The following is a 27,386-nucleotide window of genomic DNA, read 5'->3' on the forward strand; positions in this document are numbered from 1 at the left end:
CACAGTCGCTTACTGCACACATTTTGTCCAGATGTGAGTTTCTTTGCCAACCATCATACACGCATGCACACATGAACACACACACACACACACACACACACACACACACACACACACACACGATGGCCTCTAAAGGCATATGCTCCTATCCTATATGCACACTCCTACAGATACACATCCATAAACGTAATTAAAAATAAAAATAGTTCTTTTACTATAAGACTTTCAGAGTGTTTAACACAAATATACATTAGGAATATTTAAGAGAGTGACTTACATGGCCAAGAGCTTGTGATTGGGGAGTTCACAAGCTCTGGAGGTGAACCTGTTAAAAGGCAATATCAAACTGCCCACTAAATTTGTATCTATGTAGCTATAGATTAGTATAGCTCTCAGATCCCATCAAAGAAGGTGTGTGTGTGTGTGTGTGTGTGTGTGTGTGTGTGTGTGTGTGTGTGTGTATACATGTGAACCACAATGTATCTGAGAAGTCATAGGACAACTTGTGGGAGCTGGGTTTCTCCCTGTCACCAGGTGGGTCCCAGGGATAGAACTCAGGTTTTCAGGCTTGACTGAAGTGTCTGCACCTGCTGAGCTATCTCACTAGCTTAGGGACTGTTTTTAAGCCAACGTTTTCAAATTGATTTGGGCACAGAACATTTTTATTACTGAAGTATCTTATTTCATCTAGTCTAGGAAAAGTGAATATAGACTGGAGGTGATCTTCAGAATTTGATAAAGGAATGTATTAAGTGGAAAGGTTGTATGACATTGAGATCCTGGAGGCTCTTCAGCCATGTATCCACAGAGCAGTTAAGATTGCCCAAAGTATTCCATAGACTCCTATTTTATCCACTTAAATTATACCCAGACAAAATATGTGAGGACCAGTTGTGTAAAGCATTGATATAAATGTAAATTATTTAATGATTGTGGCTATTGAGGTGGTATGGGGCATTGTTGCCCTAAATGTGGGCCAGGGAGCAGCAGTGCTGATGTCCCTCAGGAGGTATGCATGGAGCTCTAACTCAGGCTTGGGTTATCAACAGCCGTACCACGGTGGAATGCAGCCTCTGTCAGATCTCTGTGCAGTGTGCTGTTCCCCTTCCTCATGGGTCTTCCTGCCACTTCTTGTTTCCCACCTGGACTTCCTTGTAGTTCCTCTCTTCCTGGAAATTCAAATTCATTACCATTTATTTCCCCAGACCAACCATCATTCCTCTTTCCCTGAATAATGGTATTATATGTGGTTTATTTTACATGGTTCTTGGAAGACCATAGTAAACATAAGAATGGAACAATTTTAAGTTCCTTAAACTACTCAAGGCAACATGTCAATTAGTTTTCCAAAGTCAGGTTTTCTAAGCCTTTCGTCAGCTATAAGAAGGGGCTGGGGCTTCTGGACCATGGCTACTCTGTTGGGTTCTTTTTCCTACCAAGCTTCTCTACCCCAATTCATTCCAACCCCTCAATGCTAGGTAGGAGATAAAGAAAGCTAGAGAGAAGGGGAGCATCAATGTCATTAGACTGCTTCCTGTGGCTGAGGAGTGTGTGAGTTCCTTGGAGCAAGTTCAATCTTTATCACCAGGGTATCTCCAGCCAGCGACCAGCGACCAGCGACCAGCGACCAGCGACCAGCGACCAGCGACCAGCGACCAGCGACCAGCGACCAGCGACAGGAGCAAGAGAGTCAGCAGCAGCAGCAGCAGGAGTGTCAGCAGGAGTGTCAGCAGAAGTGGCTGCCACTGTACCCCACTCAGGACCTGGCGTGTATACCCTCTCAAGAGTCCTCAGGATTCCAAATATAAACTATCTTGAGCTAGAAATACCACGCTCCTGCCAGCCAGAGCATGAGACAAATCACAGTCAGCTGCTGTGGACGATCTGAAGCAGCCTCATATCCCACACCCGGGATTAAAACAAAAACACATTCCCATCGCCTTTCAGTGTTTTTAAATCAATCAAAATTGTCACTACAGGGATATATCGAGAATCACTTTCTGTTTCATAAAGTTTCGCAGTAGTTAAAAAAAAACCTGTGTCCTGTAAATATAAAGTTAGCATCCGTGTGCTTGCAGCATCAGACTGAGCTCAGGGATTCTGGTGGAGGAGCTGGCAGAAGGCCTGGAGGAGTGGAGGGGGATTGTAACCCCACAGGAAGAACAATGTCGCCTGGCCGGGCCACCCAGTCAGTGCTCCTAGGGACTAGACCACCAACCAGGGAGTGTAGAGGGAGGGACCTGTGGCTCCAGCTGCATATGTAGCAGAGGATGGCCTTGTATGACATCAATGGGAGGGGAGGCCCTTGGTCTTATGGAGGTTTGATGTCCCAGTATAGGGGGTTGCTGGAGGGGCAGGGCGGGAGAGGATGGGTGAATGGGGGAGCACACTCATAAAGGCAAAGGGGAGGGGGAGGGAGGCAGATGTGGGATGGGGTTTTGTGGAGGGGTAACTGGAAAGTGGAATATCATTTGAGATGTAAAAGAATGGAATGATTAATAAAAATAATAAATTAAAAATATAACGTCCTTATTAGTTGGACTTCAGGAGTCTGGTTGTCAAAAATCATATAGTTCTAAGGCACAGTAAATAAAAAAAGCACACACACCAAATTTTCTTGCAAGGTTGCTTCCTTATTGGTTGCTCTGACCCAGGATAGGGAGGAAGGGCTGACTGCTCTGGCAGTGGCCTTGATGCTTGTAAAAGAACCTTGTCCTTTTGTAGCCTTGAGGTTCATTGAAATGACAGAGTTCAGTTTAAGTATAGATTTTTTTCCCCATTATGGAAGATTAAATGACATTTTCTGACTAGACATAAAATCAGATATCTTAGATATCAAGAAATCTTCACTAGAAAATGCAAGTGGTTTTGGATGATCTCATCACGTGTGTGTGTGTGTGTGTGTCTAACCCAAGAAGCTAGAGGAAAACTTAAATTCTGACAAGATTTCTTTGGTTCGTTCTGTGGTAGGAAAGAAAGAAGGCAGTATGCAGTATGTGAGATCAAAGACTGCCAAAAGCCTTGAGTTTTCTTGTCTAAAGGAAATACTAAGTCTTTTATCAGCCTCCAAATTGACAGAATTCCCCAAATATTCCTGAGTGTTCTTCCCTTGCCCCTGCTCACAGTCAGATCTACATATAAAAATAATGTGGCCCCAATGCCTTAAAGCGTGAATCATACAAAAGGGAAGTGAGAAAGACAGCCATGGGAAAAGACTGTGATACACAGAAGAGCTGTGTGTTCAGCAGAAGAACCATGGAAGCTTCTCAGAAACAGTCAGTGCATGACACCACTCGGCTCAGAATCCCCCAGGGGAGATCTGAGTGGCTTGCCAGCGCTCTGGAGCTGATTCAGGCTTCCTGGGAAGAAGTTCTGCAACACTGTATCTCTGTTTGTTTGTTGTCGGTAAAAGGCTGTTTCAAAATGAAATATCAAGAGAATTTAAGCCTGTTCCTGAAATGTGAAATGCGAAAGGTGACCCACGCCTGTAATTCTAGTTCTTAGGAAGCTGGGCAGGAAGATCATTGCAAGTTAAAGACCATCCTGGGCTACAGAGTAAGATCCTGCCTCAAACCACCAGAAGCCAGCTGAACACAAGAACAACCAATCAAACAAAAAACCCAAAATAAATTAATGAATAAAACAAGGGCTGACATTTTACCTTTCCAAGCCCCTGACACTTGTATCCATGATAATAAAAATAGTCTATGTGTCTGCTGTTCAATATGGTGGTTACTTCCAAACTAATTGGTTAGATTTCTAAAAATGTAAATTAACTTTAAGTAGTGGCTGGAGTAGTAACTAGGGACATCTTCTTTAGATCTAGAGCAGTATTTTTATTTGTTTATGTCGTTTCCCTAGCTCATTTAAAAAATGCCTCGTGTCTTAAATGAGAGTGGATCTTTACTGTCATAGCTTGGATACATCTTCACGGAATGAAGAAGCACATTAGGTGATGTTATATAAGACATCGAAAGGCTTCCTGAAAACTTCCAAGTGCTCCACACATGGGGTCTGTGGGAAGGCCTTGACTGTACACATCGAAGGGTCGGAGGTACGTGGCTGTAGTTCCAGCACTAGGAAGCTGAAGCCGGAGGATCACAAGTTCAAGGTCAACCTCGTGGGCTACAGAGCAAGTTCTAATTCAGCCTAGGCTAGCGACTCTATCTTAAGAACAAACAAAAGTAGAACAGAAATGGACAGCCACCAAGCCCAGCGCACAGCGATGGGAGGGGAGCGTTGCTGTGCTGGAGATCTGCCATGCCTTTGTTTCTCTCCATTCTTGTTTATAATTCTGTTCAAAAGCATTCCTGGACCCTCTGACTCGATTTGTGATACACAAAAGGATAAAATAGTTTACTATCCGTAGGTTGCTGTTTAAATTTTGAGATACAAACAATCAGGGATAAAATTAATTCTGACATACAGCTGAAGATCACCCATATTTCAGGCATGCGCCCTGCCTGCCTGCCTTCATGCCATGGCTTACGCCTTGGGCATGAATTTCTTTCTGTGTCAGGCTTAAGAGGGGCCCTTTGGGACCCCTTTCTTTGTCTTCTGAGTGTTTCTAGCCCCCTGGAGACATTTGCCCACATTCTGCTCTTTTCACAGAGTGGTCTGTATGAACACCTCTTACAATTTCACAGGATTTGAGTCTCAAAGATCCTCTGGTTGTGAAGGTTTAAGCCTCAGTGACTGCTTATGCTCTCTGCTTAGTAATTGTGTGTGAGGGAGCGCCTCTCACCATCTCTTCTCAGGTTCCCTGAAGGCTGGCTTTTACTCAGCACCCGGCTTCAAATAAATCTCAAGTGTGGGTCTTCTCTCCATTCTGTTGAGGAGAGAGCCCAAGAAAACCTCCTCAGAGTAGACTTTCCCTGTAAAGGGAATTATTCATTCTTGCTAGCATGTATAAAAGATACACAATCCTGGTGCTTTCTTTACAAGCCGTAAGCCTAGATTGAGCAGGTTTTGAGCGATTCTAGCTTACATCCCAGCCATATGTCCCTTGTTGCTTGCTGTCTCTCCCGGCCTCAGGCTCATGGTCCATCTCTTCTCATCTCTACTTCCTCCTCTCTTGGTTTTCTCCCTTATCCCTGGTTTCTCTCAATCCTTGAGTCCCGCCTTTCTCTCTCTCTCTACTGCCCAATCACAGGCTTTCGCTTTTTATTGACCAATTATCTTGAGAAGCAAGGTTTACATAACACTGCTAGTGTATTTGAGGATCCGCTCCTCCTGAGTAGGGAAGCCAGATCTTGGGGAGCCAGTATTTAGCATCTGCGTACATAGCAGTACCACACCAACCCCAGCAATTCCCAGATGAGGATGAGGTGTTTATTATTTGTCCTCATGAGTTTACTCTTGGGGAGTTGACCTCAAGTCCAATCAGAAAGTTGTTGGCTCTTCCTAAACATCCATGCCACTCCTACACCAGCAGGCACATCTTGCTAGCTCGATGCAATTCACAGCCTCCACAGGAGGGTAAGACTGTTAATGACTTTTCTCTTCTAGCTATCTGCTCAACACCTTCCAGCCCCATGAGAAAGGTCAGGAGGCTTTCGGCTCAGTTCAAGTTTGATTGCTCCATGACCTGTGACCAAAGCATGATGATTTCGGCAACAGTCTTATCATCTAGTTATGATAGGCGGCAAGGAACAGTGACAATTGCCCATATTGCTTTGGGAGCCTCTGGGCCTTCCTTCAGCAACAGTTCATGAGAAAGCATCCCGCACATAGCACTAACATTTTTTGTTTAATTAACCTATGGCTTCTCAACAGTCATGTTTACATCCACCTATTAATGCTACCCTCAACCTAAGTCAGAGAGATGTCTTCTTGTAGAGAGCAGTGGTTAATATCGATTCATAATGGGTTGAAGTCCTGAGAATAAAGAATAGTGGAGTGTTTAGTCCTAAATGGGTTCATCTATGTCAGTCCTTCCAAGGATCAGGGGGCACTGTGGAGGAGGAGCAGAAAGAATGTTAGCACCAAAGGATTGTGGGTCAAGATTGCCAAACCATTGCTTTGAACATGGTGGTTGCACCCATGAACTCAGTGCAGTTGTCATTACCATCACGACCCACTCAAAGATTGAGCTTGTCCTAATCATGGAAGGGGGAAGGGCTCATGTAGTGAGAATTTTGGTTTCTTTAAAAACTCAGTTATGTTATGTGGATAGGTCTTTGTTTCAGTCCCCGGTGTGGGATATGGGACTGTTCTCCATTGTCCACAGCCATTACGATTGTCTCATGCTCTAGGAGGGGCATGATTCTTGGAATTCTGGGGATTCTGGAGAAGGTATAAATGGGACAGTCCTGGAGGGCCTGTGGCAGCAGCTGCCTGCCCCTTCCTGCTGCTACTGGACTTGCCCCCAAGGAACTCCATGCCTCTACTCAGTATGTGCATCTCCTTCATTAGTATAGAGAGTTGTGAGGACTGTAAGGGCTAGCCTCTGAGAGAGGGCTTCCCAGGCCCCAAGTATAACCCTACTGTGTGTGGACAGGACTGGGCTCGCCCACTGTGTGCTCCTTCTATTTCCTCGTGTATAAAGGGAATACTCAGAGTATCTTGGATATTTTATCAGACTCATGAACAAATTAAACAGGTTAATTTAATATGCCTCGCACATGGTAGGTACTACAGGTCATTGCTGATGTTATTTCTATACAAATCAAACACTTTGCTTCTTAGTGGGATAAGGCAAATAGAATAAAACGAACTTGACTTTCTTTGTATCTTTATAAATATGCTCTGTTACTGAAAACTGACATAAAAGTGGAAACAGAGGAACATTTAATTATATTATTTTTAATATAAATTATTAGACCCCCCCCCACACACACAACTTCCTTTATTCATTATTTGGCATGTTTCTAACACTTACTATACATCTTGCAAAGTGAGTCCCTGTAGACATGAAATAGAATCTTTAGGGTGGAGTTCAAGATAACGGACAAAATGTAAACAAATTGTCATTGGTCTACTGACTGGAAAATGAGCGGTATTCAGCACTGACTGAGGAGTGGGTGGTACCCAGCAGAAGTGCCAGAGAGAAAGAGGTAAAGGATTATTTGAAGAAAAGTTAGAAAGTCTTCCCAGAGGAGAAGACACTTGAGAACTCTGAAGGGAAGGCCAGGCTCACTGGCACCTAGAATGTTCCAAGTACACTACAATGTCTTTGATGGAGAACATGAGGGTGAATTGAGTGTTACTTAGTCCCATGCCCGGCTCACCTTCTGACCATGTTCTCCTTCTGGTAAAACTCACATTCCTGATAAGTGAGTGTCTGAAACCACATAGGTGAGCACGTGAAGGCGTGACACAGAAATCGGAGGGGGGGCACCTCTGGGGTTCCAACAAAGGTTTGACACAGAATGAAAAGGAAACTATAAAAATCAGCTTAATGCTCAAGGTAAATACAGCATATGGACAGTAGCCTAAGGGAGTAATGAAAAGAAGAAACTCATCTCACTTAAAAAGTGTTCCAAAGCCTTATGGGAACGGGATGAAGAAGATAGCTTCCAAAAAGAGAAGAATGCTGTAAATTAGAAGACATATAGGAACCTTAAAATTCTTGTAATCTTTCCTTCTACCACCCCCACACCCTTGTGGGAAGGAGCTGTAGGAGCAAGGATTCAGCCTGGACCTGGACTACATGGACAAGAAATTTTGGGAAAGCAGGGCTTGACGCAGGAAAGCTCAGATGGACGTAAGTCTATAAGTAATGAGCATTTCCTCTCACAGGCAAAGCCACTGCTACGATTTTATGAAGCGTCTAATTCTTGTCCACTAACAGGTCCCCCTTCTTGTTGCCCTTGGAGATCCAAAGGGCACAGCCTGCTTTTTAAAGCACTATTATTTAGTTAAACAGCTGCTACTAATTACAGCATGACACTCAGAGTGCACGAGTGGTGGGATTCAATTTCTTTCCTCTCCATGAGGAAGATACCTCTTGGAAGTAAGCTACCCATTTTTCATTGACCCTCAAATCTTTACGCTACTGGAACACTGTTGAGATTACAACAACAACAACAACAACAAAAATTGTGCTTGAATGATAACAACACTTGGAGTTCTGCCAAGCACAAATAAGTCTAGGTGTAGAATGAGGTGAAAGTCAATAAAACACTTTTGCACAAGTATAGCACAAAAATTGGCAGCCCAGAGCCCTGGGACGATTGCCGTGTGCCATCTGGTTTACGAATGAAATGTTGTTGGAATGACGCCACACACCCATGCTTTACCTATTGTCTGTGTGCTGCTGTCCTGCTAAAACAGCAAGTCATCATTAAAGAGAGCAGATGGCAGGCTGCAGCCCTTTGGTAAAGGGCTGATGTAGCATGCATGTCATTGGTTCAATCCCCAGCATACCCTAAACTAAGCAGGTGGTGATGTGATGGTGAGGATCAGAAGGCCAAGGTCCTCCTTGAATATGTATTGAATTCTAGACCAGCCTGTCTAAAAATAAAAGTTAAAAAGAGACGGATGCCCAGCACAGAATAAAAAAATTCTCTCCCTAGCCCTTGATTAGTCTTTGCACACTCACTGCCCAATGCAACCACGAACACACATCAGTCTTACCCACTTCTCTTGACTCCATGAGCTTCACTCAACCGACAAGTGGTGGAACTTTGGTGAGAGGTAAGGAAGTTTAGGATCCAGCTCGTGCCAATAATATCAAAAAGGCAGAGAAAGAATTAAAATGGATACTTTCAAGATGCACCCTCTAGTATAGAGAAGGACATTCATGTTGACACTAGGAAAGCAAATTTGGAGGATTTTCCAGAAGCTAGGAAAGACATTCCGGAGAAATGAGGACAGAGGGAACTGACCAGAGAAAGATGCGTTACCGTTTCATTTGTATATAATATGAATATAAAATGTTGCTCAGATTTTACACTCATGATTTCTGTGAAGATAAACATCAGGAGACAGGAGGGAACTTTCAGAATGATAGACTGATGGCATCGATCAAGACCAGGGTCATTTACTTACTTCCACACCCAGCAAACTGAATGGCTACATCATGTGGATTTTCTGTATGCCCGTCATACCTCAATAAAGTGTTTTTAAATGAGTAGGAGTTAGCCCATCAAAGTGCTGAATGGAGGCTAGGAGAATTTAAAGGCCTTTTTTTTTTTTGAAGATTTCTTTTTTTAAAAGATTTATTTTATTCATATTCTCCAGCCCCTAAAGGCCTTTTTTGACAACCATCAGAAATATGAGTCCACTATATTTCTGTTGTAAGAATCCAGACTTGGGGCTGGAATGATGGCTCAGCGGTTAAGAGCACTGACTGCTCTTCCAGAGGTCCTGAGTTCAACTCCCAGCAACCACATGGTGGCTCACAACCATCTGTAATGGGATCCGATGCCCTCTTCTGGTGTGTCTGAAGATAGCCACAGTGTGCTTATATACATAAAATAAATAAATAAATCTTTAAAAAAAAAAGACCCCAGACTGGGATCATGGGTGCCTTGGGCTGCAAGTAGCTGGGAGAGTCTCACAGATAGAAGGGTTTGCACAGTGTGATTCATCAGGCAAATGTGGTTCAGAAAGGATAATGAGGGATAGGAGTTCATATTTTTGTGTTTGTTTTTGTTTAAGTATATATTTCTCAGTCCACAGTGAGTAGTTATTTATTCCTAACTTGCAAACCTCTCCTTACTACCTGGCTGTGTGGGAAGATTAACAGCTTCATCCGGCAAAACACCTCATTTCAGAATTGAATCTAGACCTTGGTGTTGGTGTTGAAGCCCCCACGTTCTATTTTCCCTTCTCTGCTGTTTATGATAATACAAAAGGACCATGAGGATGAACGAGACCTTTGCCTTGTCTTTTTGGAACATGAGTTAGAAGTTTGAACACCAGGATGTTAGTGTTATAACCCTTTACTCTGTAACCCAGAAGTGAAGAAAACCTACCAGTGTTCTAGCCATTCGAATGCCAAATCACATAGCCACACGGGAATCGCCTAGTGATCGAGCAGGACTAGAGATTGCTGTGGTGGCACAGTCTAAAATCCCAGCGCTCCGGTGACCGAAACAGGAGGATCCTAAGTTTGAGGCGACCCTCGGCAACATAGCGAAAATATGTCTCATAAAACTGGCAAGGGGCGGGGGAGCATCCCAGAGTGAACAGGCATTCATCTGTTTGCCCAACCATCCTGGCTCCCTCACTGAGTTTGGCTGAGTTTGGCTCTCACAATGCCAGCCCTGTGCCGTGAGCTGCTTGCTCAGCCATTGCTGCTATGAGCTCACTTCTTATCTACCTCATTAGTGGGAACTCATGGGAGGTTGATAACCTCCTCTGAGCCTCGGAGAGGGTGAAAGGGTCTCAAACAATCTCAAACCTTAAAAAAATGGGAGTCGGGGTTGGGGATTTAGCTCAGTGGTAGAGCACTTGCCTAGGAAGTGCAAGGCCCTGGGTTCGGTCCCCAGCTCCGAAAAAAAGAACCAAAAAAAAAAAAAAAAAGGGAGTCAAGTTTTGGAGCAGCGGAGGTCTCTCTTAGGATCATTAAAAATGGACTGGAGAGAGATAAGCAATGTGAGCGGTTGCTAAATATACTGAGAAAGTTCAGGGCTGGGATCTGTGGGACTATGTGCAGCTGGACAAACAGAAAGACTATTTCTGTAGGGCCTGGACTGCATGGTGCTTCGGGTCTGATGATGCGCTTGCTATTTAAAGACCGCCGAAGGGTTATTCTATCCAAAGTCCAGAGTCGACGTTTCTCTTCAAGGGAAAATTATTTTCAAACCTCTGAGTGGATTTGGAGTAAAATTTATCAATCACAAGCGTTATCTTTGCAGTGGCGTTAAGAGCCCCAAGAGCCAGGCTGACATCAGAGGAAAATGATCACGATTGACAGAGCTAGAAGACATGTTGGTTTTCTTATCCTTTTAGAAAGAGAGAGAGAGAGAGAGAGAGAGAGAGAGAGAGAGAGAGAGAGAGAGAGAGAGAGAGTGTAAGAATAAATTTGTGTTCCCTGGTTCCGACAACAGTCTTGGAACCTGGTCCCCACCGTCCACCTTGTCAGAGACAGAATCTCCCGCTCACTAATGTGTACACCAGGGAGCCGGCACACAAGCTTTCAGGGATTCTCCTGGCTCTGGCTCTGACCTCCCCCTAAGAAGACCAGGGTGACCTACACACATCAGCTCTGTGTGAGTTCTGGGGCTGGAGCCCAGCGATTTGTGTTTGTTGCGGTAAATGCTCTATTCACCAACCTTGTGTGTCTCTTCTTTTTTGAATGAACCATTTCCATTCTAATGATAGTGAGTTAAAAGGCAACGGCTCGTTTTTGAGATGAGACTGCTTGCAAGATCTTCAGTAGATTGTTTGGGGAAAAATGATTTTTTTTCCTTTTTGGCCTAAGCTCTTATATTTAGACCAGTGTTCAAATGCACGTTAGACATCAGGAAGCTTATTAAAACGAAAACGGTTAATATTTAGTTGACATTTGACGACGTTCTGCAAGTTGTCTGTCCTAGCTACATATAGAACAGTGGGACATTTTTAATCCTGAAAATAAAGCAGCCTGAAGGGTGCTGTGAGCAAATGTTTGATCCAGTGTCAGGGGAAAGATTTACAGTTTCAGGAATTAATCTTTGTAAATGACGCCCGAGCTGCTTGTCACCTCCCGGTTGGTGCTGTCTTGTGTTGCCCAAGTTACTTTCCTCAGAGAGCTGGGCAATTGCCCTTGATTGTGCCTGTGTTCGAAGCACCCCACCCTTAAGAGCAGACGATAGCTTTTCTGTCTATGGAAGAAAACTTGGAATGCGAATGCCCACAAACACAGGCTCCTCCACACAAGGATTTCCTTTCTCCATACTCTCTGTGCTGAGTGTCAGTGGTTGTAAATCTTTTAGCTCACATGATGTCTGTTAATGACCTAGAAGGGAATCAAACCTAGGGCTTCCTGTGTGTGCTACATGAGCATTCTGCAAGGGAGCTCCATCCACAGCTGCAGCCCCACCCCCTTCCCCTTCCCTGCATTGCAGCCTCAGCAAACTGTAACCGGCAGGCCCAGCGTGTGGTCTGCTGTCTGTTTGGGTGAGTGAAATTCCGTCCACACTGTTTTGTTTTAAGTCCCTTCTGCTCATTTGATCAAGCGTTGTCTACTCCTGCTGGGGAGCTAACAGTGAAATTGAGAAGTCTTGAAAGGTGCTAAGGGCCTGGGCTTTGTAAATAGATTTGAACACGTTGGGGCTGGCCGTGCTCTCTCTTAATCGCAGCAAGGTCTAGTTTGGCTTTTACTGGTGAAGTTAAGTAGCCTGGACAGACACCAGATGGCCCCTAAGCTTAAGACATCAGGCTGTCTGCAGGAGCTCTCTGAGCCTCTCTTGATACCATTACTGTGTATAGTGTCAAGATTTACATCACTTCTGCTCTGAACCCTTAATCCTTGTGTCCACAGTCTCAATATATTTCAATGCTGGCCACCAAACTTCTTTCCTTTCACTCCTCCAACAACGAGTCCTGTAATTTTTTTTTTTATTCCTTCCTACATCTTATCAGGTAGTTTTTTTTCAATAAAGGTTTATAAGGCCGAGTTCCCCTTATTTATATTCAAGGGTGAATCTTGAATACAAATTCACTTTGCAGCATCTTGGATGGGTGCTTCAGCTTTCCTTAAGGAGCTACATAGATCATTGTCTAACTGAAATATTCGAGCTCTGTATGCAATCAAAAACTTCATGGAGTCACATAAAAATAATCTCTGGAAGTATGTCAAATTAGTTTATCCAATTTAAATCCATTTAATATTCCAACACGGAGTCAACATAAGCTTTTATTGAGATTTCTACTTTCTCTTTTACTTTTCGGAATGTGGTGTATATACACGCTTGTGTGGGTGCATACGTGAGTTTGTCTGAGCAAGTTTGTATGTGTGTGGGTGTGTACCGAGGCCAGAGCTAGGCAAACACTAGCCAGCCCCCTATGCTGTACTGTGTTTGCTATGTTAACCGTTTGGTTCATTTTGTCAGACTTAAGCAGTTGCTCTATTGTTCTATTACTCAAAGCTGTTCTGAAAATTTTTCTTTCTTGTTTACCTTCTTCCCCCACCTCCAGCTTCCCTCCTTTAAGATTTATATAATAGTTGCTTTTTCTATTTTTCCACAATTTCTTTTTACTGTTATTACACTTACTTTTCAGTCTCGTGTGCTATCATTCGTGGCCATGGGTTCTTGGTTTTCTAACCAGCAGTGGCTTTCTGTTTGTTTTTGTGGGATGTTTTCAAGACAGGGTCTCACATAGCCTACGATGAACTCAGACCATGTGTGGGGCTGAGGGTGACCCTACATCCCTCAGCCCCAGGTCCTACCTTCCAAGTGCTGCAAGTGCAGGTGTGAAAAGCCCTCCTGCCTAATCTCTGCTTTCTTTTTTTCTTGTGTGGCGTATGCATGTGTGTGCACCTGTGTGTGTGTGTGTGTGTGTGTGTGTGTGTGTGTGTGTGCCTGTTTTGTGTGTGAGCAAGACAAAGACTTCACATTTTATTTATTTGAGACAGAGTCTCTTGCTGGACGTGGAGCTCGGGGATAGACAAATCCTGCGGGATGGCAAATGTTCAGACCACCCTACTGCTCCTCATCCCCGCCCTGGGCTGGGATCCAGTTGTACGCTGTGCCGTCCCAGTCCTCTATGTAGGTGCTGGAGATCTGCAGTCAGAGGCAAATGCTTGTGCAACAAGCACTTTACCTACTGATTCATCTCCTGGGCCTGTGTGCCCTTCCTGAGCCCACGGGGCTTTAGGGGGTCCTCTCTAAGGGAGACAGCAGGGTACTGGACTTGATCCTCTGTCTGCCTGGACCCTTGGTCATCTGTACAGTTTCCAGACTCGACTGTGGAACAAAGAAAAGCATTTAAGCAGCACCTAGATAGGATCCATCATCATCAGTCAGATCTGGAGCAGACTCAGTGTTTCACCGCACTGTGGATTGCTACCTCCCCATTCCCACCACGAATTCCTAGTCCTGAACTTAGCTCAATGTCCTCTAACTCCTGGGATGAGAGTATGGGGTGCGGTTCAGCCCTGCTTGCAGTTTGAGATTCTCCTTAGCGGATCCTTCTCCCTAGCTGGGGCGTGGCCCATCTCTAGAGTTTCCATTGGCATTGTCACTGAAGTCACAAGCATCCTGAGAGCTCCAATACTCCGAGCAAGAACCAGTCCTGAAACTTTGCACAGAAGAAGACTAGATCTCAACCTGAAGCCTACAGAAACTTCACTTTTCATGACCCAAACAGGCACTATCCACCAACAGTCATGCCTGTGGCATTTTTCTTTAAATAAAATTTATTTTATGTGTTATGTCTGAACGCATATATGTGCACCATATGAGTGCACTGAGTACCTGCTGGAGCCAGAGGAGGGTATTGGATCTTCTGGGCTGGAGTAGTGGACAGTTGTGAGCCCCAAGCAGGTGCTGGAGACTGAACTCGCTCTGACCACTGAGCCATCTCTTCATCTCCACCTGTAGCTTTGTACCATATGCTTTACAGTGAGCTCCTTTTACACTTCCTACTGGATGAACCCCACGTTCCCAGCAGAGGGAGAAGATGTATTTTCCTAGAAATATGGGAAATTCCTAGGGCATGAGATGCCTGCATTCTCCTGACTCACATATGATATATGGTGGTGCAAACCACCACTGAAGCCTGTGACTTCTTCAGTTTCTGTTGTCGCTCCGCCTGGTTCTTCCTGTACCTTTTTTTCTTTCTTAATCAGTGACATCTCTGTGCAGTTCTTCTTTTTCTCCTTTCCAAAGATGTGTCTTAACTGTACTGAGGAACTCCTGACAGTCTTTATTATTGTGTTGTTCGGGTTGAAGCTTAACATTCTGAAGAAGACGTGGGTGCATGCGACATCCATGGGACGCATGATGTCTCAGCATCTGGATGGCCCACAAAGTCGTAAGTCAAGTGTTTATCACCCCAGGAGGGGATCTCTCCAGGTATGGCAGAGTTTTTTGCTCTTGGACTTAAACAGAAAAATTTAACCAGGGATGTGGAGGAAAACATAAAGGCTGCTTTTGATCAGGCTTAAAACATGAACAATCTAAGGAGCTGGAGGTTAAAGATGAAAGGCTCTGAATTGGCCATTCTCACCCTGGGGAGTTGAATGATCCTTTTACAGGGCTCACCTATGACCACAGAAAACACAGATACATTTACACTCCTAACAGCAGCAAAATTACTGTTGCAAGTAGCAATGGGGATAATCTTATAAGGTTGGGGCTCACCACAACATGAGGCCTTAAAGGGTCACAGCCTTAGGGAAGGCTGGGATCCACTGCTCCAAACCATCTCGCCAGAGCAGCCTCCTGGGTATGAAATTACTTGAAGTACACTGGTATTTTCCATCACCTTCTTGAGGACAATGCCCATTCATAAGGTGTAGGGTCCCTCGGAGTCCACTGTGACCTTTGAGAAAACAGAGATAACATGATTAGATCAGCTAACCATACAGCTGCTGCTCCCCACCCCCCAAAACCCTCCACCCAGTTTTACACAGCGAACATTGGTGAGAAGACTTGCGTTCTGACGGCTAGATACCTTGTTATATGACTCTCTGTAGCTATGATTTCTAGGTCAGTGTATTACACGGGACAGATTCTTCATTATTGTTGATTGGCTAGCAGCTATAATGATTAGAACATAAAAGATGTCACCACCTAAGGGGCAGTTTCAAATACAGAGAGGTAGGAATAAAGATGAGTCGCCGGGGAGCCCACCAGGTTCTGTTGAGTCTGATGGGGGTCGGGGAGTCAGGCAGAGAAGATGAACAAGATGGGGGATAATTATTTGGGCTCCAACAGTTTCATCCTGTCTCTGCAGATGAATTCTGATAGATGTCAGAAGGAGACAGCTGTACACACTCAGCATGAAGAATTAATTTTCTATTATTAACAGAGATGTTGATATGAATTGTCAAACTGCCATGCACCATGTGCACCGTAGAAGGAATTCCTTGCCTAGGTGTGCATGGGTGGCAATTTTCATGGACAACCATCCCGACTCAAAGACCAAGTAAAAACAGTTATTTGAGGGGCTGGAAGGATCTCAGTGGTTAGGAGCATGCACTGCTATTGCACAGGACCTGAGTTCAGTTCCCAGCACCCGTATGGGGAAGGTCACACCATCACTGGGTGATCCAACACCTTTTTATGGCCTCCATGGGCATCTACACCCATGCTCATATTCTTAAATAAATATGCAATGAAAAGTAGTTACTACATGTTTGAAGGAAGAATAGAGATCTTAGGGAATGTGTATACTTTTCCATCACTGGCACCTTAAAAGACCTTTAGTCAACCCTGCTAAACAACACGTTTAAAAAATAAATTTGCTTTATTTCAGTCGTCTCGTCCCAAGGTCAGGATGACTAGAATTTGCTTTCTTAATACCCATTATTTTGTCAGATTTGGGCATTTCTCTTTCTGTTTACAAGTCCTTAGATATTTTTGTCTGATTCTAAGAAGTACTTCTATAGTATTGTCTCATGTCAGGATTGCGATGGTGACTGGCAAAGGCTCTAAAATATGAGTATGTCTATGTATTTCACAGGCTTTGTTCCATGTTTAAGCAAACACCGAGGATTAAAGGTCTTTAAATGTTAGCTTTTCAGTTTATCATATCCCAAGTATTTCAGTAATAAAAGGGTGAGTAAAGTCAAGTACACTCAATGACGTGCTCTCAAATAAATCAATGTAATTCTTCAGTTTGCCAACAGCACATGTCAGCAGTTTTCTACTCCGGGTGCTTCCCAGGAGGTTGCTAACGTAATTTTCCCTTGTTTTTCTGAATCCTGGGTATCTTGCTTATAACCTATGCTTCTGGCTTCACTATATTTTTCCCAGCTTAATGTGGCACCAAGCACTGACATCTGTCTGTAGGATTTACTGCCACCATGCTTTGTCTGCCTCAATGCTTATATAGAAAATTCCGCATATTCCCCAGCCAGCCCTGTCCTACCAATCTCAGCTCTTTGTCACGGCTGTCCACTGGGATGCGTTTGACAGGGCCTTGGGATCTTCTCTGATGTGGTTGGCAGAATGTTGTGTCTCTCAGCCACTGGAGTCCAGCTTGGGTTGTCATCTCCTCTCATTATTCTTAGGAATCTGACTTCTCCGTCAGGCTTCCCAGGCCCTACACCCTTGGCTTACACTACCGGAGTTTGTTGTTTCCCTGTGCTGGGGACCAGAAGTCCACGATAGAAGGATCTACAGGGCTGATTTCTGTCTCAGGCTACTTTCTCTGGCTGGTCAATGGTTGCCTTTCTGTCTGTGTTCTAATCTCTTTATGAGGCTATTGGTGGGATTCAACTGGGGCCCATCTAATGATGTCATTCTGTCCTAATTACCTGCAGAAGCTTTGTTTTCAAGCACTAACATTCTGAGGAGAAGGTCAGTAGGGATTTCTGTAGGGCCGGTGGGGAGTTTTCAGGACTTAAACATCCACCCTTGAGGAAAGGTAGGAGAATAGAATTTAGCCTGCCACACATATGTACGGGAGAGCTTTAGAGGAAAACCCCAAGCCCAAAGAGTTTTAAACTCATCTACTTTCTTATTTTCCCATGAGGCAATCAAGAGGAACCCAGGAATCTTTAAAGCATCACTTTTGGGGGCGTTTTATAACTGCTTCCTGAGCAGGGTGGGAAATGAAACTGGCCAACATGGTTTTTCTGACTCTCGCTCTTCCCACATTGCTGAGGGAGGATGACTCATGGGCCAGGCAGGACTCATGGGTTGTGTGTGGGCTACACAGCCTCTGTCTGACCTGTACCACATGTGGGATCCAAAGTTGGCTATCGCGTTGCTCTTCTGACAAACGCAGTTTTTCAAACCAACCTGAACACCAGTGTTTCTTTCCTCAGTATGTAACACACTATCATATGAAGTCACATAGGAGCCTGTTTAACTTGGTCTGTGTGCTGGTGTGTATTCATGTGTGTGGGTGCACCTGTGTGTCTGTGAAGGCACTGTTGTTTGGGTGCTACCTACCTGCTTTCCTTGAGACAGGCACTGGCCCATGGCTGCCAAGTAGACCTGGATACCTAGAATACCCGTGTTCAACTCCGCACCACCAGGATTACAAACATGTATCATCATGGGTAGTCTTCCCTTGGTGGCTTTGGGGGATTCAGCTCAGTACCTCCTGGGTCAGCATTTACTGATGGTGACCCAGTCCTGCTTGCTGTTTTCCCTCTTGGACTATAATTCCTTTAAGGGGCAGGTTTATGATTTGAAGTGGGAAGCTGCATGCGGGGAGTAGGGGGGTGGGGCAGGAAATTACTATAAATTTCCTTCTAATGTAGGTTCAAGCCTGTGTCCTCTTGTATCATCTGCTTTGCTTTGGGCTTCAAAAAGACAAAGACACACCAGTAGGTCCAGGTACTGAAGGGAAGATGAGCAAGAGGAATGTTTCCCAGTGTGCACTGAAGAACTGACCTCCCCCTACCCCCCCTACCGCCCCCTCACCCGACCCCACACACTCCTAAGCTCAATTTGTGAAACCCAGAGGCAACCAGGTTGCTGGAGTAAAGCCCACCTTTCACCAGGAGCTCACAATACTTACACGGTGATGCTGAGTTGCCCTTCTGATGGTTGAAGGTGTGTGTTGAGCTTGTAAATTGGTTGGATCTTGCTGAATGTGTGCTTAGAATGTGTTTAGGGGAGGAAATGAAAGCAGGGCAAACAGCAGACAGAGAGAGTTTCAGACATTCCCATTTTCCATGTATTTCTAAGACCATTCCAGCATTTTAGAACAGCTCTCTGTGCACCTGTGTTAAGTGAGACCTTTAGCCTCCTTTCCATACAAGAACTTAATTTAGCTGTACTCACCGCCTTAAGGTTCTCTGTTTTTATTGTTTGTCGGTGTTTGTATTAGGCACCTCCCTCCTCTTCCTTCCTCTGGGGCCCCTTCCGCTCCACTCCCCTGCTTTCCCTACCGCAGCCCCTGTGGGCTGTGATGTATCCTACTTACATTTACAAAACTTTTTGAGGGGAGGACCTTTCCAGTAGTTGTTCATCACAAACATACGAACTTGCGATGGCTTGCGTATTCCAAGGCTGAGTTTGGAGATAGCACATGGTTTATCCCCTGCCCCTCATACCAACACACACACACACACACACACACACACGCACAGATGGTCTCTATATAATGGTATACCGTGTTTTCTGGGAACTCTGAGCTGAAGGTGTCTTTGTTGATGATATCACATGTTTCAGATTCTTGAGTGTCTCCTTTTGGAGTCACAACTTCTACACCTGCTGACCTGAGCCTGCATATTGTTGGTGTTTAAAATCTCAGCCAGCGCCCAGACAAGGTACACCAAGCCAACATGGTTCCACGTGGAAAGGTTTAGTGAGAGAAGAAGAGTAGTAGAAGAAGGAAAGGCTGGCCATGGGCACGTGGGAGGAAAGGGGGAGATGGGAAAAGAAGGGACAGGGACAAAGAGGGGCACGAGAAGAGGAGGAACAAGAGAGAGCAAGAGAGAAATAAGAGGGAGAGGAGGAGGCAAGTAGCCCCCTTTATAGTCAGGCACAGCTGGCTGTTGCCAGGCAACCGTGGGGTGGAGCAGACCTGGCTGTTGCCTGGTAGCTGTGGGGGTGGAGCTTAGACAGAATACCAACGCAAACCCCTTTTATTTTTATTTTTTTGAGAAAAGGCAAGTATAGAAAGAGACTAATAAATATCTTTCACCACAGTCAGCGATTTAGCTCCCATTTCTGCGCCCTCCATATTCTTGCTGGCTGTGTAGCCTTGGGTCGTTTGCTTTACCTCTTGGCTGTTTTCTTCTGTTAAAGAAGAGGACTGGTCCACCAGGAGCACCAGTGTGCTTTCTGGCTTGTGGCTGTCCAGTGGTCAGACATTCTTGCTGAGCAATCACCAATGGTTCCGTCCCCCATCGGGCTGTGCTTGCCAGGAAGATCTTTTGACTCATCCTTTTCTCAGACTCTTTGAGAGCCAGCGCATGATTTATCCCTGCCAGCTGGTCTAGCCAAGAGTGAATCCTCTTTTTACAAATCTTCTAGAAGAACAATTGCCTCCAGAGACGGGGGAATTTTGTCTGACTGTGCAATTCAGTACATTTGCTGGCTGTCCATGTAAGGCCGACACCCCACATCGAAGCTCAGATTGCTAACGGATGGGGTTTGAAGTCTGCTTTCTACCCCGACTGTTCTTTCTGGATTCATCAGCAGCACTCTAAGAACAAATCCACACCCCTGCTCAGCCTTGTTCCTCACTGCCTGGAGGTCCAGTTTCTCAGTCCACACTGAGCTCCCTGAGAGTGTACAGGTAGATAGGACCTTGGTTGTTCTTGGCTTCCTGACATATTTTTAAAGCACTATTTAATTGATTTTTTTAAAAAAAATGCTAACTTTGAGTTTTGAAAGTTTCTTTAATTACAGCCCAAGGCCACTGGCTCAGCAGCTGTCAAAGAGCCTGGTAAATGAATACACTGAAAGGAAGAGGCGGGGCTGTGAAGGCAGTTACAAGAACTTGAGCCAAAAAAACACTTTGTTTTCAGTGCCTTTCAGGTGTGTGTGTGTGTGTGTGTGTGTGTGTGTGTGTGTGTTTTCATTCATTGGATTCCTAGAATGGAGGAAAAGTTGATTCACCATAAGAACATTTAGAATTAATTTAAGAAATAGATTGTAGTGAAGGGAATACAACACTATGTTGGTTCCCATTGATTGAAAGCTAATCCTTTTCTAGGTGACTCCTACACTCTCGGAACTGGTGACCTTTCATATAACTATGGCTTATAAAATAGAATCTCAGGTTTTTTTTTTTTTTTTTGGTTCTTTTTTCCGGAGCTGGGGACCGAACCCAGGGCCTTGTACTTCCTAGGCAAGCGCTCTACCACTGAGCTAAATCCCCAACCCCTAGAATCTCAGTTTTACTAGGATAGCAAAATCTTTTTTTCCCTAATAATTTCTGATTACATGCCCTGAGCCTTGAACCAACCTTGTCTAAATTTGTTTACCTCTTCTTTAAGTCATAAAATCCAAATTTCTTGAATTATGGATGTCTTTGGTGATGGAATGTATTAGTCAGTCATAGCTGCGGTAACAGTCAGAAGAGCCCCAGGACTCACATCAACAAATTCTCTTTTCCAATTTGCATGAGATGTGGTGATCACCGGCCATGACAGTGCTGCTCCCAGTGTATTCTCCTTCTAGAAACCATCACATTGGTAGCACATATTAGAAAATGATAATTTTTTGGCGTGGTAGAGAGAAATAAACAGAACCAACCAAACAAACAAACAAACAAATAAACTAACAAAAAGACAGAGTTGACTGAACAGTGCTTCAAAATATTTGTGTGGAACAGGGCCTCCATCATCTTTGCTCATATGACTTTAACTTAGAAAGGCCCTAGGGTCAAGTCTGACCATGTGACAGAGAAATATAGCCCACCCATGGAAAGAAACCACGAGTCTCCCAGAAGTGGACTGTGGTGTATACTGGGAAAAAGTCAACATGGAAGAGTGATGATGCCATCCATCAATCAGCCTAATGTGTTAGACAAGTACCTTCTTGAGGAAGGTGCGGCTCTGGATGGCAGCCTCTGGACCATAAATCTGCCTGTCTTTGGGTGCTTGTTATTCAGAAAAGCCAGGAAAGATTAAGTCTCCGGTTTTCATGTTTTGGGAGGGTCTGCTAGGAGATAAAGTCTGTCTAGGTACTAATTCCCTGAGATCCCCTTAGACCTGCCTTTGACCAACTCCCCTTTTCCTTCAGTTCTTCTCCGGCTTCCTCATGTCTGTCTTTTCATTGCTTTAGATTGCATTGGCATCTATATGTCTGCGTGTTCTTCACATTACTTCTGAGGTAGTGATTTGCAGATGCAGAAATGCTGTGGTTTGGAGCCTGGCCAGAAGACACAGGCATGGGCACAAGCAGAGACCTGGGCTTCTTGGCCCCAACATAGGTCCAGGAAGTAGAAGACAGAAAGCCAGACATAAGAATAGACACTCTGATTCAGAATCTGTCCAGTTAGGATTTGCTACCTGTGGATTTTTCTTCAATATTATCTTGCTATTTATCAACGAATAAAAAAGATTTATTTTATTACTTTTAATTATGTGTATGCCTGTAGGTGTGTGCGTGTGAGTGCAGGTGCCTGCTGAGACTAGAGGCATCAGATCCCTTGGAGCTGGACTTATAGGTGGTTATGAGTTCCCCAGTGAGGGTGTCAGGAAACAAACTCAGGTCTTCTGCAAGAACAATATACAGTTTTAACCACCGAACCTTATTTTCTGCTCTTCGGTGAGTCTTTTTCACTTGATATGAAGCTTGGATGATAAAGTTGTTTCTCTTGACTTTAACATTTTGTTAGGTATAGAGAAGGAAGATTGTTTTCTGACCAATGACAAAGAGTTCCCATAACAACCTAAAAATAGAGGGCAAGTCAGATTTTGGTGTTGAAGAATCAGAGACAATCATTCTCTTTCCAAAAGTTAAAGCAACTTTAAGCATATTTTTTTTTTTTAAAAAAAAAAAAGCTTTCCTAATGAAGCAAAGCAAATCCTCCCATAATTATTTGGTTGTATTGGCTCTTCTTTAAGATAATAAGCGAGTTTTGTGATGCATGTGCTATGGGCTATACTTTATTGTCCCTACAACCGTGTTTACCAGTATTTAAGCCTGGGGTTTCTCACACTCCACTCACAAGATAGGAAGCAGCAGCTACTGTTGATGACATTATCCGTTCGGCCAGGCCCTATGCTTGGGTTGTCCACTGTGAAGTGTGCACACCTGATCTACCGAGAGCTGTGACTCATGCAAGCCTGCTCATCTGGTCAGCTGTGAAGCTCAGCTGACAATGACTCCTTGATTCCATAGCCCACACTTGAGAAGCGGTTATTACTGTGTAAGACAATTCTAGTTTATACAGAGCGAAGATTGGTCTAAGCTTAAGTTTCTCTTAAGAGACAGTGGGCTGCCTTCTAGGCATGGTTAGATTGGCCTTCTACAGTCAAGTTGATAGATTTTCTGCCCGTGTAATACCTCTCCCGCCATCCACATGTGTGTCATTATTTTAAAAGTGAACTCCTCCTCCCCTTCCTCGTTTGCAGCTTCCGTCCCATTTCCTCCCCTATCCTGCCTCAACCTGGGCTTGTCCAAAAAGTGTGCCAGGCAAGTGGAGGCACCACCTCTAATTGCAGAGCAGTTGTTTATTGGTTTCTTAGAATCCTGGGGCTTGGCTGGTCCGTCTCATCTTAATTCCCAGTATTTCCTAGTTTTCCGCTGCCACTATGAATCACTCACGTCTCTTAACTCCTCACTTGAACAACAGAAAGAGTCATCTTTTCCAGTGTAGCTAGGCACTGATGTTGACGTGTGTGGATGAGGACGCTCTCCTGGGAGAATCTAGCACACATCATCAGTAATGATGTGAACGTGTTTGTTGCTGCTTTCATGGTATTTTCAAACCCGTAGATGGCATAAGGAAGAATTTCAAGGATTCTGTTCATCAGTGAAGTCTGAAATTATGAGTCACGGCTCTCTGTCAGAATGTGCTGTATCCTTAGATGTATGGACGACAATGGCTTCTTGAGCTAATTTTCTGAGGTGTCTTTGTTAAGCTGACACCTTTGATAATTCTCAGACAAGTCCCACAGCCAGGGAGAGCCTCCTTATGTAACCTGTCCTTGAGCAAGAGGCCTGGGGAATTTGCTTCATCAAATTGGATGAATTACTGGATTGTTTGGCTAGCCAGATCAAGTTCATTCTCTTCCCATGTATGACAGCGCTCATATAAAAACACTTATCCAGCTCCCTTTTACATGCCAGACACATTTCTAAGTGCTGGGCGTGCCAGCAAATGAACAATTCTGAGGCATACTATTGCCCTTGGGGGACTTAAGAGGCTGACACTAGGTTTCAAAACAACCCACTTGAAAACTTGGTGATTCGTAAAAGTTAAATAGTTCAGAGACATCAGGTATAGTTTACATGTATGAATTTTTCTAAAGGGCTTAGGCCAGCTCACCCTGTAAACAATGGCGTTTCTCGACCGTTTCTCCGTGTTTTCCTTTAAATACCTGCAAACTCATGCAGAGGATACACTTTTCTTTAAAACAATGCTGGCTACAACTTGACATATAGGCACCATGCTTTCAAAGGAGGTGGACCAGCTCTAGACTTAAGGGGGTAGCCTAGGGTAAATGTCCATTTTCCATACTTTCCTGTTGCTGTGATAAGACACACTGACAAAAGCTCCTTAAGGAGGCAAAGGTTAATTGTGACTTACCTTCCAAGGGACAGGCCGTCAAGGTGATGCAGCCAAGTCAGCAAGATCTGCAACAGCTGTTCCCATAGCGTCATCAGTCAGGAAGAAGAGACCAGTGAATCCTGGTGCACTGTGAGTTTCCTCCTTTTCATACAGTCCGGGATTCCAACCCAAGGAACATGTAGCCCATGGTGGGCAGGTCTTGTGTCAGTAAACTAACCAAGCTCTTTAACGGGTATGCCCAGAGGGCCATCATTGTGGTGAATCTAGGTCTCAGGTTGAAATCTGAGATTGACCATCCCATCCTCGAATTCCTAGGTAACATTACTGACTATCCAAAGCTTGGGAAACACAGAGGACATAGGATAGTCATTGTATTTCAATCCTCTTTAAGGAAGAAATATAGATTATGTGGCTTGAAAATACAGCTCACACAGAAGTGAATTGAGTTTATTCTGTGCTTCCTAAATATGTGGAACAGTTTGTTTTTTAGCTTTACTCACTGCAGTGAGGTTTTTTTTCTCATCTTTTCTTTATTCTTTGGACATCAAAAAGGAACCTAAGCCTGGGTGTTATTCACAAGAAGTTGGGATGGATACAAGTGTTGCTTTAGAGCAAGGTTTTGTAAGTCTTTCCTATCTGCATTCTTCTTCCACAGAGACAGTTTATGCAAATCCAAAGATGCAGGCATATGCTATATAAATCAATGCAGGCAAATGCTATATAAAGCTCTATAAATCAAACACTTACTGATAAAAAATCATAAATTTATTTTAAAACACCCCTTTGATATATGCATAACTCTGATGACTTCCGCATTCTAGACATGTTTGTTTATTTTTGCACAAAGAACTAACTCTCGGCAAGATATCTGGTACTGCAGGGTGGGGAACATCATTCCTCATTTAACGAATTGATCGTAGTTTTGATTCTATGATCATCGTTGCGGAGAACAGTGCTTTGCATACATCCGTAGGGAAAAATGGCAGAAGTGTGCTTCGTGCCATTCTAGAGGGTGTTAGAAAGCCCTTTCCAGTTTCTAACATTTAATTCATCCAAGATTCATTTAATGACTTTTTCATGAAACACAAGTCAGCAACTTCTAACATTTTTTTAAAACCCAAGCATTCTTTTTTTTTAATTGGATATTTTTTATTTACATTTCAAATGTTATTCCCTTTCCCGGTTTCCCATCCATAAGCTCCCATCCCATTTCCCTCCCCAAGTCATCCCCCCCTACTTCCTGCCTATCTGCCCTGACATTCCCCTACACTGGGGGTCCAGCCTTGGAGGACCAAGGGCTTCTCCTTTCATTGGTGCCCAACAAGACCATCCTCTGTTACATATGCAGTTGGAATCATGGGTCTGTCCATGTGTAGTGGACAGTGGTTTAGTCTTTGGGTAGTGGATTAGTACCTGGGAGCTCTGGTTGGTTGGTATTGTTGTTCTTATGGGGTTGCAAGTCCCTTCAGCTCCTTCAATCCTTTCTCTAACTCCTCCAAATGGGGACCCCATTCTCAGTTCAATGAAACTCAAGCATTCTAACACAATGAAATGCAATGGTAAGCTAGTAAGACTTGGTGACGAGGAACGAAGAGAGGGAAATATGAAGCGTTTGTTTTCGATAATTAAATTTTGTGCATACAGTAAAGACGCCGCAGTTCTTAACACATAGTGGTCTGTGACCTGAGCCAAGGAGTACCAAGTAGCATTTGCTACCACTGTGTAGAGCGATGGCATTTGCAAAGGAAAGCGTGCTTGTGCGCTGTTAACCCAGGCTTTGGCAAAGTCTCGAGAGTCCAGAGGAAGTCATACAACGCAAGAAAGGCCAGTGCCACAGAATGACGAGGATTCTCTCCACACTTCATTCTAAGTTTGTTTTGGTCACTACTACACTACTACATGGTAGAGGGTGCTGTTTTGATTTACGCTGATGTTCAGGCTAGAGAACTGAAACGATTCCTTTCCTAGTTACGTGATTAAAATAGCAATGGTGTGTTTATATTTCCCAAGGGTAGACGGGAAACGCATAAAACAAAACCTCTAAGCAGCTAAGTTTCGAATCTGCTGACAGCTGTGGTCCTTTTTCCTGTCCGCGTGCCTAAGTGCTCATCCCAGCCAGCAAGTCCTCAGACCAGAGAGGCAGGAAACCATGATGGAGCTGGGCAAGCCCAGACCCCACATGCGCCTCTTTCTCTGTAATTTTGGATCCTCTTGGAAACTGGACCATCCGCTCTAATTACCTATGCCGGGAATCCTGTGCACACCAGGCTGCATTTCTCAACAGCCTGCCTGCCTGCGCCATGCCCCTGGAAACAGCTCAGACCTGCTCTACGGGGGCATTAATCCTGGTGGTTGAGGAGGGTGAACTCGTTTTAATCATAGGTTCCTGTAAACAAACGGAAGATCCAGTCTTAAACTCTTAGCCCTGATCCAAGTAGCCATCGCTGCGCATTCTCTGTCCTTTGCAAGTCTACAAAGCAGCTACACACTTTCACCCTGCTCCCTCCCCCACCTCCAGCAGATCTCGGTCAGATAACTTTGAGTGAACCTGTAGGCTTTTCCCCATCTCTGCAACGTCACCCACCAAAACCACAACCCCTCCAACCACCATAACGTTAGAACAAACTTGAGCGTTTGTTGCCATCCCCAGCTGTCTCTCAGAGCTGTTTACCAAACTAGAACAACAGAAGTAAGCTCGCTGTGTCATTAGGGGTTGCTTATATGGGGGTGTGTGGTTCCTTACTATTGTCACATCAAATTGAACAGGTGAGGAGGTGGACATGTTATAATTATCTAGATCGGAAGGCCCAGGCTAAATTCGATTAGTCGATATTGCATTTACACAGAATTGATCCATGGATCCTTTGCCCTGTCAGTTACATGTTAAAAACTAAAGCAAATGTGTGTGGATAATGTAATATATCATCTAATAATATATGATATAATAAATGTATATAAGTAACACACACATATGTTTTATTTTGAGTCTACAAGTTTAACCTTCCAAATAGATATTAAATTATAAAAACATTTTAGGAAGAAAATATAGCTACTTTTAGAGGTAGTACATTATTTCACCTGAGTGATTCCATCATGTAAAGACAGAGTCATGTAGCTCTGACACAGTTTTGAGAAATGTC

The 27,386-nt window shown here is 44.1% G+C and overlaps 2 long non-coding RNA genes across 17 annotated transcripts in view; one reads left to right on the forward strand and one right to left on the reverse strand.

Moving 5' to 3' along the window:
- Positions 1 to 896: 896 nt before the first annotated feature.
- Positions 897 to 19,567, reverse strand: LOC102555219 (uncharacterized). Of its 2 annotated transcripts, none has more exons than XR_015633232.1 (5): positions 19,168 to 19,561; positions 18,979 to 19,064; positions 18,571 to 18,650; positions 15,237 to 15,417; positions 897 to 1,169 (listed from the first exon to the last, which is right to left on the reverse strand). It is a non-coding gene; the product is annotated as an uncharacterized LOC102555219 (long non-coding RNA). The 2 variants fall into 2 exon arrangements; XR_015633231.1 differs by lacking the exon at positions 897 to 1,169 and adding an exon at positions 15,037 to 15,137 and having other exon boundaries at positions 19,168 to 19,567.
- Positions 11,910 to 27,386, forward strand: part of LOC134480966 (uncharacterized) — a 55,693-nt gene continuing 40,216 nt past the window's right edge. For 4 of the 15 annotated variants that reach the window (XR_015633237.1, XR_015633254.1, XR_015633240.1 and 1 more), the window contains exons 1-2: positions 11,912 to 12,048; positions 24,273 to 24,375. This is a non-coding gene — a long non-coding RNA (uncharacterized LOC134480966). Of the gene's footprint in view, positions 12,049 to 14,762; positions 14,949 to 24,272; positions 24,376 to 27,386 lie in introns of all 15 variants that reach the window. The other 11 variants (XR_015633251.1, XR_015633239.1, XR_015633253.1 and 8 more) reach the window with 10 other exon arrangements.

Source organism: Rattus norvegicus, chromosome 11 (genome assembly GCF_021556685.1).
Source record: "Rattus norvegicus strain SHRSP/BbbUtx chromosome 11, alternate assembly SHRSP_T2T, whole genome shotgun sequence".
In the NCBI taxonomy this organism is placed as follows: domain Eukaryota; kingdom Metazoa; phylum Chordata; class Mammalia; order Rodentia; family Muridae; genus Rattus; species Rattus norvegicus.